Raw genomic sequence first — 19,484 nt, 5'->3', positions numbered from 1 at the left:
TAATCCAGCAACCCGATATCCACTCTCAAAGATTTGGTTCCGTGACACAACTATTTATTGCAAGGGGGTAAGCAAGGTACAGGGACCTGCTTCAGAGGAGGCAGACATGACAAACCCCTTAAGGAAAGGAACTGTGCTCTATTTGCCCCTGTCTCCCCAGTAGAGGACCCAATGAGCACTATGAGGTCTCACTGTATCCTCCATAGATGTTTGTTTGTTGACATTGCAATTGATTGGAAGTCATAACATTTCAGGATTTGTGTTTAGCCAGCCCCTGAAGCAGCAGGGTACTGACAAAATTTAACTTTTATATACTTGTAAAATAACATATCCTCTTGAAAGCACTTTCCTACACAGAGCTGATTTCTTTTTCACCAGTCTTCAGAGGGAGCTAGAATGGTTATTACCCTGATCTAGAAAAGCTGACCAAAACTACATGGGACCTCATTAAACACACCAAGATAGGTAACAAAGGTGGGCTTCAAACTCTGGTATACTATATCCAGTGTGCTTTCTCCACACCTCATCTGTTGAGCTATCCAATCCAACAACTACAGAAAGAGAAGGGCTGGCGACAGCCACCTGATTGCCTCCTCAAGGTTCTGCTGTTCTTATCAGAAGGACCATAGTCTTGTTTGTGACCAATACAAAGATCAACTGTCTTGACAATCCCAGGATCAGCTGTGGCCCCAGGGCCAGCATGGACTTTGTTTTCACTATGTTCTGATGAAAGCTGAGGATTGGGAATATTAGTCTGGAAGTAATAAGCAAGCTCAGAAGTGACTGGAGGCAGGTAGAAGAGTTAAAGGGCCATGAAAACAGCCCTAAAATGAGACTCCCTTAAGTAATATAAGAGGAAAAGAAATGTAGCTCAAAAGCCGAAACATAGGTAAATGATAGGTGAGTAGGTAGATAGATATCAGACACATACATATAAATTATAGTTTCTCAATTCTGAAATATGTATGTTTTCACATTTAATGTTTCTGAAACAGGGATGCATTTTATAATCAATGTTCATACTTAACACAATGATTTTTTTTCCCTAACACTAGAGAAGGGAGGAAATACACATGTAATTTCTATTGCTTAACAACTGCTTTCTTTTAATTTGGAACTTTAGATCAGAGTGGCTGACCAGTAAACTAAATTTGATTATCATTTATAGTCTTGTCATATTTTTGCCTCACTACATATGATCTCTCTGAAAGCAGAGGCCACATTTTACTTACATCTGTAATTTCCCATAACACCTAATATTTCTTGATACATAGTTTAATACATGTTTGCTACTAAGTATTGTTAAAAGTACACATATACAATTAGAAAAAAAAACTGTCTCAAGCAGATGACTCACGTCTAACAAAATGAAAGAAATTGAAAAAAGTAAAACTGTTAAGCATATGTAAGCACTAGATGCATCCATTAGACTAAGATGAGGTATCATCTAAACATCTAAACAGCAAAGAGAATGTTTCCAAAGGTTCATTTCTGTTTATGGCATTTTAGTAGAAATTCCCCATCATACAAAAAATAATATTAATCTTTACCTCACTATATTTTAATAGAATAAATTTTAAAAAGGATATAACTTGAAGCAATAATTAAATCATGATACAACGGTAAACGGTAGAATGCACTGCCGCCAATAAAAAATAGTTTCTAAAAGATACTACATGTCCATATCCACATTACAATGGTCAGTGGAAAAAAGCATGATATAAATTAAATCAATTATTTGATTTCAAGTTTCTAAATATTGATAGAGCTCAGAACATACTGACCCTCAAATGTGGCACTTTGACATATTGAATAAACTAAATGAATTTGAGAAATGACAAATGCAGAAAGGACTCTCTGACTTCCCCTCTCTCTTCTGAAACAGGTCATAAGACCCTCACATAAGAGGTGCCCTCCTTATACCTGGAAGAAAGGAGTATCATTATCTCTAGAGACAGAGAGGTGCCAAGAAGAATCTGAATGAACAGATCTTGCTAAGTTTGCCCCAGTTACTACCCTTAGCTCATTCTTTTTTACCCTATCACATTTTTCTATGACTATCTACTCTTCATCAAATCTAGTATAAAAACACTCAGGTTTAACTGCTTTTTCAGGTTTTCATTCCCTTAAGAAGGCTCCATGTCACATAAAACTTAAATTTGTTTGCCTTCTTCTTGTTAATTTGTCTTTTGTCAGTCCAATTTATAAGGCCCCAGCCAGAGAACCTAAGCAGGTAGTAAAAAAAAAAAAAAAAAAAAATGTTTTCTTCCCCTACAATATATATGAAACTAAAAAGAAATACCTAAATCTTCATAGTGAGGTGGTTATTTCTCAAATATGGAATTATAGATATATTTTTTAACTAATTTCTATACTTTCCAGTATTTTTTTAACATTTTTTATTGATTTATAATCATTTTACAATGTTGTGTCAAATTCCAGTGTTCAGCACAATTTTTCAGTTATTCATGGACATATACACACTCATTGTCACATTTTTTTCTCTGTGAGTTATCATAACATTTTGTGTATATTTCCCTGTGCTATACAGTGTAGTCTATTCTACAATTTTGAAATCCCAGTCTATCCCTTCCCACCCTCCACCCCCCTCCAGTATTTTTATTAGCAGGGGTTTTTAAAAATTTACCTTGATGAGCAAGTTTCCCACAATGTGATTTTGTTTGTTTGAGTCTTCTATGTGCATATTCTGGTCAGCTGTAGCTCACCCCTCAAACTAAACTATATATCAAAACCACTTACCCCAGTTAGCAAGAACATATTACACCAACACTCACTGAGCTATTTTTGTTACCAATATTTTCATTTTCCTCATAAGAAAAATTAAAATCCATTTCAATTTTTAGAAGCAACTCAAATGAATCCTCAGATTTTAACTTGGTTTGACTTTTTAATTCCAGGAGTAGGTTAAGCTGATCAGTTAATGGAGAACTAAATGCTGAAACTTGTAGGAAGTGGATGACTCCCAAATGAAAGCCATTCAGGAATTAAACCAAGTGAGAGGGGCTCCTCAAAAAAGACCGGACTTTCGGGGAAGTGGGGATGCAGGGATGGGTATAGCTCAGTGGTACAGCATCTGCTTAGCATGTATAAGGTCCTGAGTTCAATCTCCAGTACCTCCATTTAAAAATATACATATATTAAAAATAATAATAATAATAAAATATTTGGGGAAAAAAGACCAGATTTCTGAGATTCCAGTTCTCTTCTGATACTTCTTACTTAACTGTATACCTGAAAATGTGCATATTTTATATGCAAATGTATAGGTATAATGTACACATTTAAGGTACAATTATTTTCATTACTATGCAAGGGAACTCGAAGATATATCCATAATAGCTCTCACTAGCTCCTCTCCCTTTACTTGCTTCTTAACCTGGACACCCCCCAATTCCCACTCTCAGCCCTCTTCTTTCACTACATGTTTCTTTAGGCTGATGCTTCTCCAAGTGTGTTCCCCAGGTCAGTAGCAGCAGCATCCCCTGGGAATTTGTTAGAGCTGCAAATTACTGGGCCCATCCCAGACTACATCAGAAACTCCAGGGTTAAGGCCCTGCATGAGCTTTAACAAGGCCTTTAGGTAACTCTGATGTGTGCTGAAGTGTGGAAAACCACTGCTGCCAGGCAATCTCAACCTCACAAGGCCTCTGTTTATAAACCTGTACTTCCTGGTTCTGACCTCTCTTGTGGGCTCCAGATGTGAGTTCCTATCTGCCTGCTAAAGCTCTCTCACTGAATATCCCCAGGGTAACTCACACTCAGCAAAGTAATAAGCTTTGACCTTCCTACCCCTCTCCCTGACCACTTCTACCCTACAGCCTGCTCCTTTTCCTGCTCTCCCATCTCAGTGAATGATACCTAACAGTCACCTAGTCTCTTGGCTTAGAAATCTTAAAAGTTACCTATTATACTTCTTCTCTTACCTGCCCCAGCTGGTCACAAGTCGTGACTCTACCTTAGCAAGTCTCTTATGTCCTCCTCTCCTTTCTTACTCTCACTACTGCACTGCAGGAACTGGTTTATTCACCACTGGTTGATCTCCATGCAAGTCCATCCCTCACACTTCTGCTGGACAAAACCCATGAGAGGGAAGAAGATTGTGTTGCATATCAATATCATCCCATTGCTGGGATTTCCAAAAGATGATTTTCCTGGGATTTAACTCTCTCTGTGACCCTGTTGCTCACAAATAATATAGAGTTATTTTCCTAAACATAAGTCTTATCCTGTTAAATCTCTTCTCAAAAACTTTCAAAACTTCCCACTATCTGTAAATCTCAACTGTTTAAACTGACGATAAATTTTTAAACGCCTGCCTTCCCGTGGAAAGTGTGGTCCTACTCCACACTTTCACTCATGCTTCTCCTTGGGTCTGGATTTCACCTTCCATTGCCACTCCTCTTTCTTTACCATTTCACTTTCTATCCTTCAAAGACCAGCTCAAATGTGACTTGCCTATCAGAACTCATGAATCAGTCCTCTTTGTGCCGCCAGCGGCACATTTCTTACACCTCTATGAGAGCTTCCTGTCTTCCAGGCATATAGTACTTAGTTATTTAGTTCTCTGACAACACATGGATGGAAGCTCCTCGCTTTTTTTTTTTTTTTTTTTTTTTAGGAAGCTCCTTCCTTAAGGGCATGATGGAAGCCTTAATTCATATCTAACTCTTATGCTACTTAGCCCACTTTGAAAGCACTGTGCTATGGTCTGAATGTTTGTGTCCTCCCACAATTCATATTTTGAAATTCTAAGGCTTAATGTTATAACATTAGGAGGTAGAGCCTTTGGAAGGTGGTTAGGTATAAAGGTGGAGTCATCATGCATGGATTAGCACTCTTATAAAGAGGCCCAGAGAGCTCCCTAGCCTCTTTGGCCATGTGAGGATACAATGAGAAGCTGGCAGTGAGGAAGGGGATCCTCACAGGACCATGCTGACATCCTGACCTTGGACTTCCAGCCTCCAGAACTGTAAGAAATAAACTTCTATTGTTTATAAGCTACCTAGTCTGTGGTATGTGGTTATAGCAGCCCGAACAGACTAAGACACATTCAATAAACACTGAGTGGAAATATAAATTGTACCAATTACCACACAAAGGTTAAGCCAACCTAACCTGCCTCTGCACAAATTGAATGCATGAAGGTGTCTCTCCTGGTTTCTCCAGGATGGGGGCTATCACACCTGGCCAATGGTGAAAGAAGAGAGCTGAGAGTGGATTTTGCAGAGTGCCCAGTTTAAGAAGAAAATGATTCCTTTTTCCCCTTCCAGAGACAGTATCTAGAGGCATTCAGAATGGTTGGTCCAGCTTTTGACATATGATCATAGGCTGGCCTACAATACAGCCTCTAACAAAACTAGGCTGTCCTGAACCCCTGGTAATAGAATTGTTTACCTTTATACCAAGAAAGTTGGGAAAGCACCAAAATCCGCATGTGGCGTGTGCCCAGGCCGACTTTGAGGAGTTCGCGCTGTGAGACCTAAAGTTCTTAGGAGACTGTCTAAAACGCGTCCTCTGGGCTCATGGTGGTTCCATGTGTGCTGAATGTGTCCGTGACAGGATCAGGCATGCTTTCCTCACTGAGGAGCAGAAAATCAGTGTGAAGGTGTTGAAAGCACAAGCACAGGGTCAGAAAGCTAAATTTAAAAATGAAGCTTTTTTGAGTAATAAAAAAGTGAAAAGCAAAAAAAATAAAATAAAAAGAAAGAAATGAGGGAAGAGGAACTAGCAAGGGACACAGATATGTTTTAGAGTTCTCATGTTGTAATAAGACTAGTTGTACATTATGTATGTATATTTAGTCCCCAAAAAGTAGATTCCCAAAATATTATCTAGATAGAAGCACAGGAAAGCAATGAGGTATTACTTTTTAGTCAGTGGACTAAAGGGAGGAGGGTGGAGGGAAGCTTTACTATATTAGTGTTCCAAATTCTGTTCATATTTCTATTCTTTTCCTACTGCCAGATACGGTTTATCTGAATAGAGGAACATGGGTCATTTTATGTTTTTTTATTATTTTTCTGTATTTTTAAAAACCTAATACATTGTTTAAAAGTTAAATAAAAATACAAATTTTCTGGATAAAGAAGTTGTGGTATATATTTATACAGTGGAATACTACTCTGTGATTAAAAAAAAGTAAAATAATACCATTTGCAGCAACATGGATGGACCTGAATATCATCATTCTAAGTGAAGTAAGCCAGAAAGAGACAAAAAAATACCATGTGATATCACTCAAATATGGAATCTAAAAAAAAAAAAGAAAAAAGAGGACACTAATGAACTCATCTACAAAACAGAAACAGACTCGCAGACATAGTAAACAATCTAATAGTTACCAGGGGATGGGATAAATTTGGGAGCTTGATATTTGCAAATGGTAGCCACTATATTAAAAATAATTTTAAAAAAGTTTCTGCTGTATAACACAGGGAACTATGTTCAATATCTTGTAATAACCTTTAATGAAAATGAATATATATATGTATATGCATGGCTGGGACATTGTCCTGTGCAGAAACTGACTATACTTCACATTGAAACTGACTATACTTCAATTACAAATATATATATATATTAAAAATAAGTAAAATAGAATATAGAGAAAAGTACAGATTGTTAGGCCCCATTCTGGAGGTTCTCAGTTGGTAAATCTGCAGTGGGAATCTGCATTTTTTTCCAACCTCCCTTCATGTTTCTGGTACAGCCCCAGGACAGGTGATCCCCAGTACAATAACCTCCTCCCTCTGGTGGGAAATGGGCGAGGTAACTTCTGTTGAAAGTGTAACAGAAGAAGAAAGCAACTTCACCAGCAGATAATAAGATGGACTTGATGGTTATAAAACGACCAAACAGCAAGGGTCTTGGGCCTCTCCTCCTGAACATACACTTCTTCCCCTGGGTTATGCTGTATTACATAGCATAGTGAGGCTACAGTTCCCTTTACTGCCTTCTTGTCCCCTCGAAACAATTCTTCATAATCTTTTAAGCCAGATTTTAGGAGATTAAATATTGGCCAGGCAAAAGGGGAGGGTAATCCACGTGTGAGGCACCAGCGGGGGAATGGCCGAATTCATGCTCTCTGCATTGTCACTTCTCTGTGGCAAGATCACCTGTCTTCACACCTGAGGTCAAGTTATGGAAGTCCTTACTAACCATGCTGAGGAGTTGGGGCTTCATTCTTTGCCACAAAGCTCTAGAGCTCCTCGGATCAGCATGGTAAATTGGCATCAAACTTTCAGTTCCTTCCTCCATCCCCTGTGTCCTAGGGCCATAAACAAAAAGAAGACATTGGGCTGGATCTGGATGAGACACTTGCTAATTTCCACCATGATGGTCCTGAGGTCATAGTCCTCCTCAAACACTTCCTCACTTCATCCTCATGGTGGAAATATTCCAGTATCTGACCCAGATTTTTGGCCATAAGAGATTTTCTTTTAGAAATATTGAGCCAGAGGCACTAACTGCTGTTTGTGGCACCAACTGCTGTTCTCGTAGAAAGAATGAAGGTTTAAGGTTCTACAAGGCATCAGCAGAGGCATACCCAAAGGGAGATACCACAGAGAGGCACTGCATTCACAACAAGATCTGCTTTAGTGAACTTCTGTGACCCCAGCATTAGAGGCCTCCAGAATCTGTTTCCAATGCTGATGCAGCTGGATGCATCTGATGCATCCACAGCTGATGCTCTGCTGATGAGTGTTCTGCGGGGAACTGGAATCTTCATCAGCACTGACTACAGTAAAAACTGCTCCACTCCCATTTAACCAGGGATATTACTGATGAATGGAACATGAGTCCTTGGGATGTTTTCTGATACCATATCCAATGCTGGAAGAACATACAGCACAGAATCTGTAACAGGCTCACCCAAACTGTATGTCCACAATCCCCAGAGCTCCAGATGGGGCACAGGACCAAGAGAGCTAAAACTTCTCTGGGGCTGTGGGTTGGAATTTCCAGAAAAGGGAAACCAAATTGATAGGGAGCTGCAGGGTGGGGGTTGGGAGAGCCTACCAGTGCAAAGACTATTATAGTAATGCAGGAGAGCGATGGTCAGGTCTTAAATCAATCACCATTCACGGGCACTGGTGAAGAGAAAGGGTTGATTCTATTTCAAAGGAAGAAGGAAGAAGACAAGATCAACTAACTGCATGAAAAGTAAGGGGAACAGAGAAACCAAGGAAAATTCTGAGTTGAACTTAGACAAGTGTAATAGATTGATTCCATTAATGGCCCCAATTAAATGGCCTTCCATATCTACACCTTTTACCCTACAATTGTGTTTAGTTCTCTCCTACTCTGATTTTAGGCTGGGCTATGTGACATGCTTTCATCAATGGGACACTAGCTAGCTTAAAGCGAGCAGTGACTTGAAAAAACTTCTAAGGATTTCCACCTTCTTCTGCTTCTCTCTGATCACTATGAGTGTATTCTCTAAGCTTGCTTAAAAACATGCTTAGGCTAGCCTGCTAGAGGGACATGAGAAACACGTGCGTAAGAGAGACACCTGAAGAGCCCAATTATCCAATGAAGGTCATCTTAGACCAGCCATAACCAGCTGGCCGTCAAAATGTAAAACCCTAATGCTGACTGATTTAAGACCTGACCATCACTCTCCTGGATTACTATCATAGTCTTTTCACTGATAGGCTCCCCCAACCCTCACCCTGCACCCTAGATCAGCAGAGCCATGCAACCAAAGGGCAGCTGAACTCACACTCAATGCATGAAACTGGCTGAAACCTGTGAGCCATAATAATGACTGTATTTTAAGCCACTGAACTTTCAGAGAGAACTGCTTTGCAGTTTTTTTTTGTAGCAACAGAAAACAGATAGTAAGAAACCCTATGGTTCTTTTTACAGACTTTGAAACAGGCAGAGCATTTGAGTAGAGAAATACAAGTTCAGGTCTAGACATCTTGAGTTTGAGATCATTATAGGACATCTGGGTAAAAACATCCGAAAGTCAGATGGAAACATTAGTCTAGAACCAAAAAACATTTTGAGCTGGTGACATACATTTGCAACATCGGCATAAATCGATCTCAGAGAGTACAAAGATTAAGATTATTATTAACAGCAAAATAAGAAATTTGGGGAACACTATTTAAAAGGTAGTCAGAAAAACAGAAATTCTCTCCTGCCTCAGAAGAAATACTACTGCAGAATATAAAGAAAAAGAGAATTTCAAGAAGGTAAGCATGAACAATAATACCAAATGCTTCTCATTTCAGTTAGGATGAGGACTGAAAGATTCTAAGCCTATTGATTATGGAGTAATGTCAATGCAGATAGAAAGGACAACATATAAACTCAAATATCCCTTACATCCATATGCCTAACTCCCCTTTGACAGCAGCCATTCAACAAATCTTGCACATCAGTGCTGTCTTCCCGGGTTTCTTCTTCCTTGCTGTCTCCCTGTCTCCTTCCCTTTTTGAGCCTTTCTGACCCTATTCCTTTCTTCCTCTGATTGTTTTCAGCTAAAAGGCAAAAGGGAAGTATTTCAGACCTTGGTAGAGGATTGAGGAGATGGGAAAAGATATTCCTGTAAAAGGAGTATTTGCCTGGGTTGGGAATCACAGACTATTTGAGCTATTAAGTCCTTTTAAAGTTAAAAAACAATGTTACTCTTAGTGTCTTCTAAGGGAACAACAATGGCCCAAAATGCTATCAGTGAGGAGACATTTAATATTTAACAATAGCATCTACATATTCAAGGCATATCCAAAAAGAAAATTTAGTCTATAAATATTTGCCTGCTGCCCACTCCCTTTGCCCCAGAGGTGAAAGCTAGGAATATATGGACTAAACTGAATATTTTAGTAGTTAGATTAAATTTAGCCTCTTAAGTTCATACTACTTTGAATTGTTCTTCAACCATTTTATTAGATATTTGACACCACAAGGAGGCCTCAAGAAACACCTGTAGAACTGAATTAAATACTTCAGTGGGAGAAGGGTATAGCCCAAGTGGTAGAGCGCATGAGCATGCATGAGGTCCTGGGTTCAATCCCCAGTGCCTCCCCTAAACATAAATAAACCTAATTACCTACCCCTCCACAAAAAAAAAAAAAGAAAAAAAATTAAAGACTTCAGTTCTATTTGGACTATTCTTTTAGTTTATAGTTTTGTAGTAAGAGAGAAATGATGCTTTATATCATAAGATATTCAAAATACACAAATTATGTTTGGTATTGTATAATCACATTAAAATTACACTGTAAAATTACATTTTAAAAATCTGTGCCTGGCACAGATGATGATGACTGAATGAACATTTGATTGGTGCTCTGTACTAAGTGATGGGTTTCAGCACTGGAAATGTGTGTCATTTTTGTTGTTTGTTTGCTTCCTGCTCAGCATCCTTCCCCTTTTCTTTTGATAAAAGCACTGGTGCAGGTGAGCTACATTCAACGCCTGCCTTGAGTGAGAGAAAAAACACAATCTTGCCTGACCTATCAATGCACCCCACCTCCTCTGGCCACGGTGATTGGTTTACACACAAGCAGATGATGCAAATGACTCTAGCAAGACTGAAGCATGGGTTGGAACTATTAGGAGGAAATTCTCCTTTCTGCTGGACTTCAGGGTAAGGGACGTAACCCTTGAGCTGCTGGACACCCTGTTGAGGAAAGAGCCCATCAGAAAGTGAAGTCAATACTCGGAGTAGAAAGCCAAAAGCTGAAAGGAGATCAAGTACCAATAATACCTTTGAAGCCCATGGATCTGGCAGTTTCTGAAGACAGATACCCCTGAACTTTTCAGTTACATAATACAGTGTGAACTGAGTTTTTCTCACTTGTAATTAAAGGAGTTCTAACAAAATAGTTTTGTGTAATGTGTGTGCATAATGTGTGTATGTGGCAAAATCGCCTGCTTTAAAAGGTCATATTTCAAAATTCATGACTCCAATAAATATTTATTAAACACCTGCTATATGTCGATGTATCAGTCAACCAAGAGTAAATTAACTAGGACCATTTCATTTGCAGTGTTTTTCAACATAAGCACTATTATAGTTGTAGGCAAAATAATTCTTAATTGCTCAGGATTATTCCAAGTAGAGAAGGACATTTAGCATCTTTGGCCTCTGGCCAACATATATATGCCAATAAACCCCCAGTCACTGTGACAATTGAAATTGTCACATATTTCCAGAAGTTCCTCTAGGGGGCAGTACTACTCCAACTGAGAATTACTGAACTGAAGCGGAAAGCTCCTGATCATAAAGGAAGGATTTTAGAGCTGTGAGGCATATCCAGTATAAAAAAAAAAAAACATGTCAGAAGGACCCATCAGTGGAAAAAAGTGAGTAGGAAAAGTTGTTCCAGAAGACAGAACAGGGTTATATCTACTATTAGAAGGTAAAAGGCAGATAAGGGTTTCAATGAATAGATATGTTACAAAATAGCAAATGATTAAAGACAAAAAGAGAAAAAATGCTTGCAGTCACAAGTAGCCAGGAGAAAGATAAAACAAATTAATAATAAAATAGAGCTTCAATCTGACAAATTCAAAAAGGAGATGTTCAGTAGACAATTGGTCCTCCCTCTCAGCATGGCAAGGTCATAAAAAGGTTAGGGATGGAGGGCAGTGAGAACTGTTCTAGATTAAAAGAGACCTCACAAGCAAAACAGCCAAATGCAATAAATATGTGGACCTTGCTTGGATCCTGATTTTAACAAATTAGCTGTAAAAGACATTTTGGGGACAATTGGGAAAATTTAAACATAAACTGGATCTTAGATAACATTAAGAGGTTGTTGGGCTGGGATGTGGCTCAGTTGGTAGAGCTCATGCTGAGCATGCACAAGGTACTTGGTTCGATTCCCAGTGCCTTTATTTGAAAAAGAAAAAACAACAAAATAAAAGTATAACACTTTTACAACATTGTAAACTAACTATACTTCAATAAAAATATATAATAAATACAAAAAAAGTTGTCAATTTTGTTTGATGTAGTTATATAGAAAAACTTCACGTTTTTAGAGATGTATAGTTAAATATTTAGGGATAGACAATCATGTTTGTAAGCACTCTAAAATATTTCAGATGAAACAAATATGGCAGAATCTTCATAACTGCTAAAGCTAGGATATTGTGTTAGAGATTCAATTTAGCATTTTAATTCTCTCTTTAACAGCTTTTTAAATTATTTTGTTTAAATACTGCTGGATATATAATTTTTACTAGCTACTTTTCTTTATACTAGAAATTTACTATTCTACTTTTCTTTATACTAGAAATTTTTTCATAATAAAATGTCAATTTAAAAAATTAGAACTTTATCAGAGTTAATTGAAGACATAATACATATGCATCCATTCTACGATTTTCTTTTATTTCTTGCCCTACATAGCTTCTATGTAATGGTAATATTTTAAAATTAGTTTAACCAATTTCTATTTTTTAAAATAAATGTTTATTTTAAAAAACACTGAAGGACATTAACTGTGCTATAATATTTTGACCTCCCCCCTCCTTTTAAGGCTGAAGAAAATCTACAGAAACAGAGGGGATGGTAAAGCTCAGTGGTAGAGCACGTAGCATACAGGAGGTCCTAGGTTCAATTCTCAGTACCTCTGTTAAAAACAAATGAACAACAAAAAGTAAATAAATAAATAAACCTAATCACCTCCCCCCCAAAAAAGTCTACAGAAACAGCTTAGCCTGCACTTTCAGAACATCATTTCCAAACTACCTGAATCCAAAAAGTGGGCAAGTTGCTCAATATCTCAATACCTCAATTTCTTCATTAGTAAAATAGAAATAATAATTATTTCATACATTGTTGAGAAGATCAAAAGAATTAATATTTGTAAAATGCTTAAAACGATACCTGGCACATACAAAACTGTATGTAAATTCTTTTTTAAAAGATCATTTTAGTTTAGTAACTGACAATTTGGAAGGAAAAAGCAAATTCCTCATGAGACATCCTAAAGTAATGGTTCTAAAGCATAATTGCACATTAAAATAATCTGGATTCTGGGGAGTATTTTAAACTTCTTTGTAGGCCTCAGCCGAGGGAAATTAAATCAGAAACTCTGGGAGCAGAAACTGGGCATCGGCAGTTTGTAAAGCTCCTTGTGTGCGTCCTGTGAGCAGCCAAGTTGAGAACCACTGACCCAAATTTTACTTTGCATTCATGTGTGGATGCGGGGGTTCCCCATCCCTGTCTGGGCGATGCCCTATCAAATTCCTGATACCATCCTGCAGTTCAGAACTAACACTGGCTTGAGTGAAGAGGGGATTTTTTTAATAGCTCTGACCCTACGTCTCAGCATTTGGCTACCCTGTCTTCTAGGGCCATTCTCACTTTATGACCCAGTTCTGAAGTCTGAGAGAAACTGAGTGGTTATCAATAGCCACATTATTATAAGAAGAAAGTGGAATGTAAATATATAAAAGATCTTCATAATGGAAGAAGTTTCTGATCCAGATAAGAAATCAATATTATGATTATTAATATGACTTATTATCATCCCCTTTTACAGACATGGTTCAAAGATATTAAGGACCTGTTCAAGTTCACAGAGCTAATAAACAATGTAGACAAATCTTAATCACATGCCTCTCACTCCATGTTCACTGCACTTTAGAAAACTGAAACCACAAGTTAGCCCTTACCTGTGCTTAACGAATATAACTTTAGCAAGTGCATATAGAAGGAATTAGATTAGACAGTCTTAAACTACAAATTCCTGAGCCCTATCAAAAACCTAATAAAATATAATCTCTGGTCCACAATCACTCTAGCTGATACTCATCCTTTGGGAAAAACTGAATTAAATTCACTGGTTCTCTGTAGAACACAGAGGGAAGAGAAAATAAAGCATTTTTTTTTGTTGTTGTTGTAAATATTATATTTCACTCACAAAGGTGTATGAGATATTTACTAGTTTTAAAATTTATCCATAGAATTAATACTCATGTGGAGTATAACACAGTAGAACAAAAGTTCAGAATCTATCTGAAAACAAAAGCACACCTTTCTGAGAATCTAAAAATATTGCACATATTAAGGCTGCAATATTCTTGAGGATCTGATATATCCTGGCTTTCTTGAGAGGAGCAGCTCTCTAGGTGATCCTGATTCATGATGACCACTTGTGCCAGCCCAACCAATGAGGACCACAAATTAGAGGGGACTTACAGTGCAGTCAAGGAGACCAGTTAGAAGATACAAAGAAAAAAATCAATGAGAAATATAAAAACACACAAAAGTGACTGGAATAGAAGGAGCCATAGATTAGGGAGCTACAATAGAAAAGAGATCAGTGGGACCAAGGGCTATCTGATTAGATAAGCAGAGTAAATAAAGTCAGAGATGATGCCAATATTTAGTGACTGTCTAATGGAAGGATGGTGGGGAGGAAATGATCATGAAAGAGCAAACGTGGGAGTTACGTTAAATTTTAAGTGTGAGTGAGATCTCCAGGGAAAGATCTAAGACAACGGGGTGGCACCAATCACCAAGTAAGCCAATGGAAATGTTACAGAAGCATCTCTACAGAAGTATACCTAGAAACACAGATTTAGGAATACTCTGAATGAAAATAGTGAATGAGATCAGTAAATGTAAGACTGTTGAACATAAAAGCACATATCTTGGACTAGAAGCCCTTAGAGCTCCTCGTGGCCTTCATGGATAGATTCCAAGTGTGCACACAGATATGGAATGCCCTCCAAAATATGCTCCTCACCCATCTTCCTAGTTTAGCTACAACCTGCTGTGGATATTTAGCCACACTGAACTTTCACCTCACTGACATTAAGGCCAAAACCAGACACGCTGGTTCTTCCTTCAAGACCTGCTCTCTCACTTTCTATTTGAGAGTCTGGTCTATCTTTACGACCATGTCAGCAGTGGGGAAGACTTTCCTGACCCCTCACTCTCTGGTTGACATCCAATCGACACCGGGTCCTGAGAAATCTACCTACAGAAGGCATCCTGTCTTAGTATCACGAACACAGCTAACAAAGCCAGGCGTCCAACTCTTACAGCTCTACTGTCTCAACACCCTTTTAGCTGGGATCCTAACTCTCAGTCTAGCCCCTGCAGCCACAGAGAGAGAACCTCCCTCAACTACAAATCTAATACTTTCACTTACAATGAAAAAATTGCCTTTGGGATAAAATCCTTAACAATTAACATGACCATTAGGGTTTGGCCTCAGTTTCAAGGCTAAAGTCTATTCACTTATTTTAGGTCTCAAGTTCAACATTGCCATGATCTTTCTTGGTAGTAGTTAACTCATCACACCTTTAACTGCCTGTCAATCTCATATGCTACACTAGAGAGTAAACTCATTGAGAGCAGAGACTTTGTCATTCCTAACATAGTACCTAAGCATAAGTACTCAAAATCTTTTGGGTGGTTGGACGACTATGGATTCTTCCAAACTTGGCAATCTTTCTTTCTGTTTTAAATGTATGTTTTATATGCCATCCCTCTGCTTAAAAGATGCTTATATCAGTCTTAATTAAATCTTCAAACCCTTTGACCTTATAAAATTTTTCTTTTTAACTTTCAACTCTGGCATCACTACCTCAGTTCTCACTGTTCACTTTGGAATTTCACAGGACTCCAAGCATCATAACCTATATCAGTATATATGGCATTGCAGTCGTACCATATTGTAACCACTTGTGTGTCTTTCCCACACTAGACCCTAAACTCCTCATTGTACTTACCTGTTTTTAAATGTTTTATTAAAAAGTGCACAAATCATAATGCAGGGCTTGACAAATTTTCACAAACATATCCAAATAATAAGTAATCAGGATAAGAAAAAAAGCATAAAACACCACAGAACCCATTTTCCAATCTCAATAACTAGTACAGTGTCTCTCACCTTCTCTCTTACATTCACACACACACTAAATGAATGAATGAATGAATACATGATTTGGAAAAGGACCAGTCAGATTAATGCATCACAGAAAATGAAAGGAAAAACTTCAAGAGAGAAGAATACCAAGAGTAAGTGAAGGTTAAAAGAAAGAAAAAAATAAAGGAAAGAAGAAAGAATATATGTTAGACAACTGGTAACTGCTGATCTGAAAAAAAAGTTTTGATAGAAAGTCAGCATGCAGGGAGTCGAAGAGTAAGCAGTTGATAAGGGAACAGAGATAATGGATGTGATTTTAGTGATGAAAGGAAAAGAACACATTGGCAAGATTAGGGGAGGATTTTAAGGGAAAAAGAAAGAAAGAAGGAAAGAAAGGAAGAAAGAAAGACAGGAAAAGAAAGAAAGAAAAGAAAGCCAAAAAAAAAAAAGCCTGACTAGCAAGAACTCTGAAATTACACTTCTTGGGTTCACATGTTCATATTGCTGGATACTACACATATGACTTTGGACTGCATCCTTCTTACTTCATTTTTCCATGTTTCATCCAGTTCCTCATTTGTAATATCAAGTTCATAGTTTGTACAACACAGGGAATACGGCCAATACTTAAAATAACTGCAAGTGGAGTACAATCTTTAAAACTTGTGAATCATTATATTGTGTACCTCTAACTTACATAATATTGTACATCAACTATACTTCAATTTTTCAAAATACTAAAAAAAAAATCATAGTAATAACTTCACCATAAGGTCATGAGGATTAAATGAGAGACTGTATATAAAATACTGAAGTAGTAAACACTCAACATTTGTCCTTGAAGAATCTCAGTAGGCAGATAGGCATTTCAAAAAGAGAGAAGAGGTAAGAGGTCAAGAAGATAAAAGAGAAACAGAATTCAATGGAGAGAACACTGCACCAAGATCTTGGAGATGTGGAGTCTTGTCTCCTCTCTGCCATTATCTAGGGAACAAAGCATGCCAAAACATGGTGCCTTGGCATACTGAATATTTTAAGCTGAAGGAATTTGAGAAATGGCAGGTGCGAGAAGGATTCTCTGACCTCCCCTGCCTCTCCTGAAATGTCTTAAGACCCTCATGTGAGAGGTGCCTTCCCTGTACCTGGGGGAAAGGAGCATCCTTATCTCCAAAGACAGAGGACACAGAGAGGAACAAGCCTTGCTAAGTTTCCCCCCGTTCATTACCCTTAGCTTATACTCTTTTGTCCCATCACATTTTCCCATGACTGTCCACTCTTCATCAAACCTAATTCAAAAACTCTCAGGATTAACAGTTTCTTCCCATCTTCATTTCCTTAGGAAGGCTGCCATGTCACATAAAACTTACCTTAAATAAACTTGTATGCTTTTCTCTTGTTAATCTGCCTCTTGTCAGTCCAATTTATTGGACCCCAGCCAGAGAACCTGGAAGGCAGTAGGAAAAAGAATTTTCTGCTCCCCTACACTAGCAAATCATTAACTGTTTCTGAACCTCATCTGTAAAATGGGATCACTGTAACCTATCCCATAATGATAGTGTGAGGTCAAACGAGACAGTGTGTGAGTACACATGCAGGTCCGTTGTTCATATATGGATGGTAAGTAGTCTAAGAAGAAAGGAACCCAGAAACAGCTGATTGAAAGAGCTAGACTAACCAACCCACTCACTACAAAAGCAGCTAAATCAGGATTAGGTGGAAATGGTTTGGTAGACTCTAAAGGGAGGCTGTGTATCAGTGACAATGGAGTGCCTAGGAGAACAAAGTCTGTGTGAGAATTCAAGAGATGTAGCCACTGAGGGTATTGTTGCCTCTTGATTAGTTTCCATTTAGAACTGAAATACAATCTGTAGACCCAGGTAGGAAGCTAGAGCAGAGTCCAGCATTCTTAGTATAAAGAGAGGTTGGGAAATACTAGAGAGCAGAGGGAGTGCAAAACAAAGGAGAAAGAAAAGACAAGTTATGCTGAGAAGCTGTACCCCAGAAATGCTTGCAACTGTCATTGCTTTAAGTTATTTTAATAATGTGGACATGGCCAAGGTTCCTCTGACTTACTCGTCAAGATTCCCCGGAACTCCTGAAGGTAGCTTCGGCAGGTGTAATGGGTTCTCCCTTAATGGGACTATGAAGTACTGAGTTAGACGGGTGAGAGTGGAGTCAGGAGACCAGTCAGAAGATACAGAGGAATATCTCAGTGGAAGAAAAGTCTGTGAATTCTGACAGAATGATTTCTTTGAGGGAAAACTTCCTGTTTGCCAGATGGTAAATCTAGTCAAAGTGCAAAATGAACGCTCAGGTTAGTGAACCCTCCATTCCGGAACCTCCCTGGAGTCTGACAGTGTTAACTCCCACAGGCAGACTCAAGTAGGGAAAAGCAGAGGTTCTTCATGGGGCCTGGATCTTAATGGCTGTATCCTAAATAAAGTGATAACTCACATGAAATATGTTTTGAAAAGTTTCCAGGACAATTCATAAAGGTGAATGGAAACACCCCAGAGCCCCCAACAAAGACCTAAATAAAGCCCTAACAGTTAAACTTAGCAAAAAAGAGAAAGGTGCAAAATAAATACTGTTCACAGATCCAGAGAGAAATATCTGGTTCCTCTCCCTTGTGAGACTAATTCTACGTGCCTTTATTTACCTTTCTGGCCTAGCCACTTTATGCATTACAGTTTTGAACAGAGAGAGTGGCAAAATTTTCAAAATTTCTTAGCGGGCACCAGAAGCTTTGTTGAAATATCCCTTCTGAATAGCCTTCTATCTCTCTCTATCTTCTCACACTATGCCTCGTACCAACAGCAACGATTTCTAGCAATAATAATAAACTCATTTTTAAAGTTGTTTTAAAATTTGAGCAAGTGCTTTATCTACACATTTCATTTAAGACACAGAATCAAACTAATAAACAGTAAACTATTACTATTTCCACTTTACAGATGAGAAGACTAAAGCCCAGCAAGGATAAACGGCACCAGCCAGAATTGAAGCAAGTGTCCAAACTCAGTCTCCAGACTCCAGATCTTGTTAACCCCATTGGGGTGATGCAAACAAAAGCATTTAAAATATTGAGGCACCACCCTCCTACGGGTGACCGCTGGTCAGACTGATCTTAAACTATAACCAAGATCTTTTATTAAAGTTTTCAGCTGCATGATTCTGCCTTGAGTCTTTCAAAAGAATCCTAACCAGTTATCTCATACTTTGTGCCTCTATAATCAGATTTCTGGGACCAGGGAAAATTCCACTGCACTTAGTTATCTTTTGAATGCAGCAGACTACCACCTCCCAGGGGCAAAATTCCCATTATCAAAAATCTATAGATGAAAGAAACTATGTAAATTATCACTCCACTTTGTATGTTCTTGACATCCTCTTGATTTGATATACTTAGCTTCCTAGATAAAATTTCCGCGGTATTCAGCTACAAACTGTGTACCTCAATACGTTTTGAGAACTGTAGCCCAGTGATTCTTTTTTTTCCTTAAATGAATTGAATATTCATCAAGTGTTCCAACACTGTTTCTAGGAAGTATTACTTTATGCTAATCCAGATTAGTACTTTTTCCCATTAGTTGCAAGCTTAATTATCTCCTAATGAAATGT

At 38.1% G+C, this 19,484-nt stretch overlaps 1 pseudogene; it reads left to right on the top strand.

The window, feature by feature from the left end:
- The first annotated feature begins 3,292 nt into the window (after positions 1–3,292).
- Positions 3,293–6,093, top strand: LOC106731002 (annotated as a pseudogene).
- Positions 6,094–19,484: the final 13,391 nt, after the last annotated feature.

The sequence above is a fragment of the Camelus ferus genome, chromosome 2 (assembly GCF_009834535.1).
Source record: "Camelus ferus isolate YT-003-E chromosome 2, BCGSAC_Cfer_1.0, whole genome shotgun sequence".
Classification (NCBI taxonomy): Eukaryota; Metazoa; Chordata; class Mammalia; order Artiodactyla; family Camelidae; genus Camelus; species Camelus ferus.
Note: the sequence above shows the minus strand (reverse complement) of the source record. Positions and strands in the feature narration are given on the sequence as shown.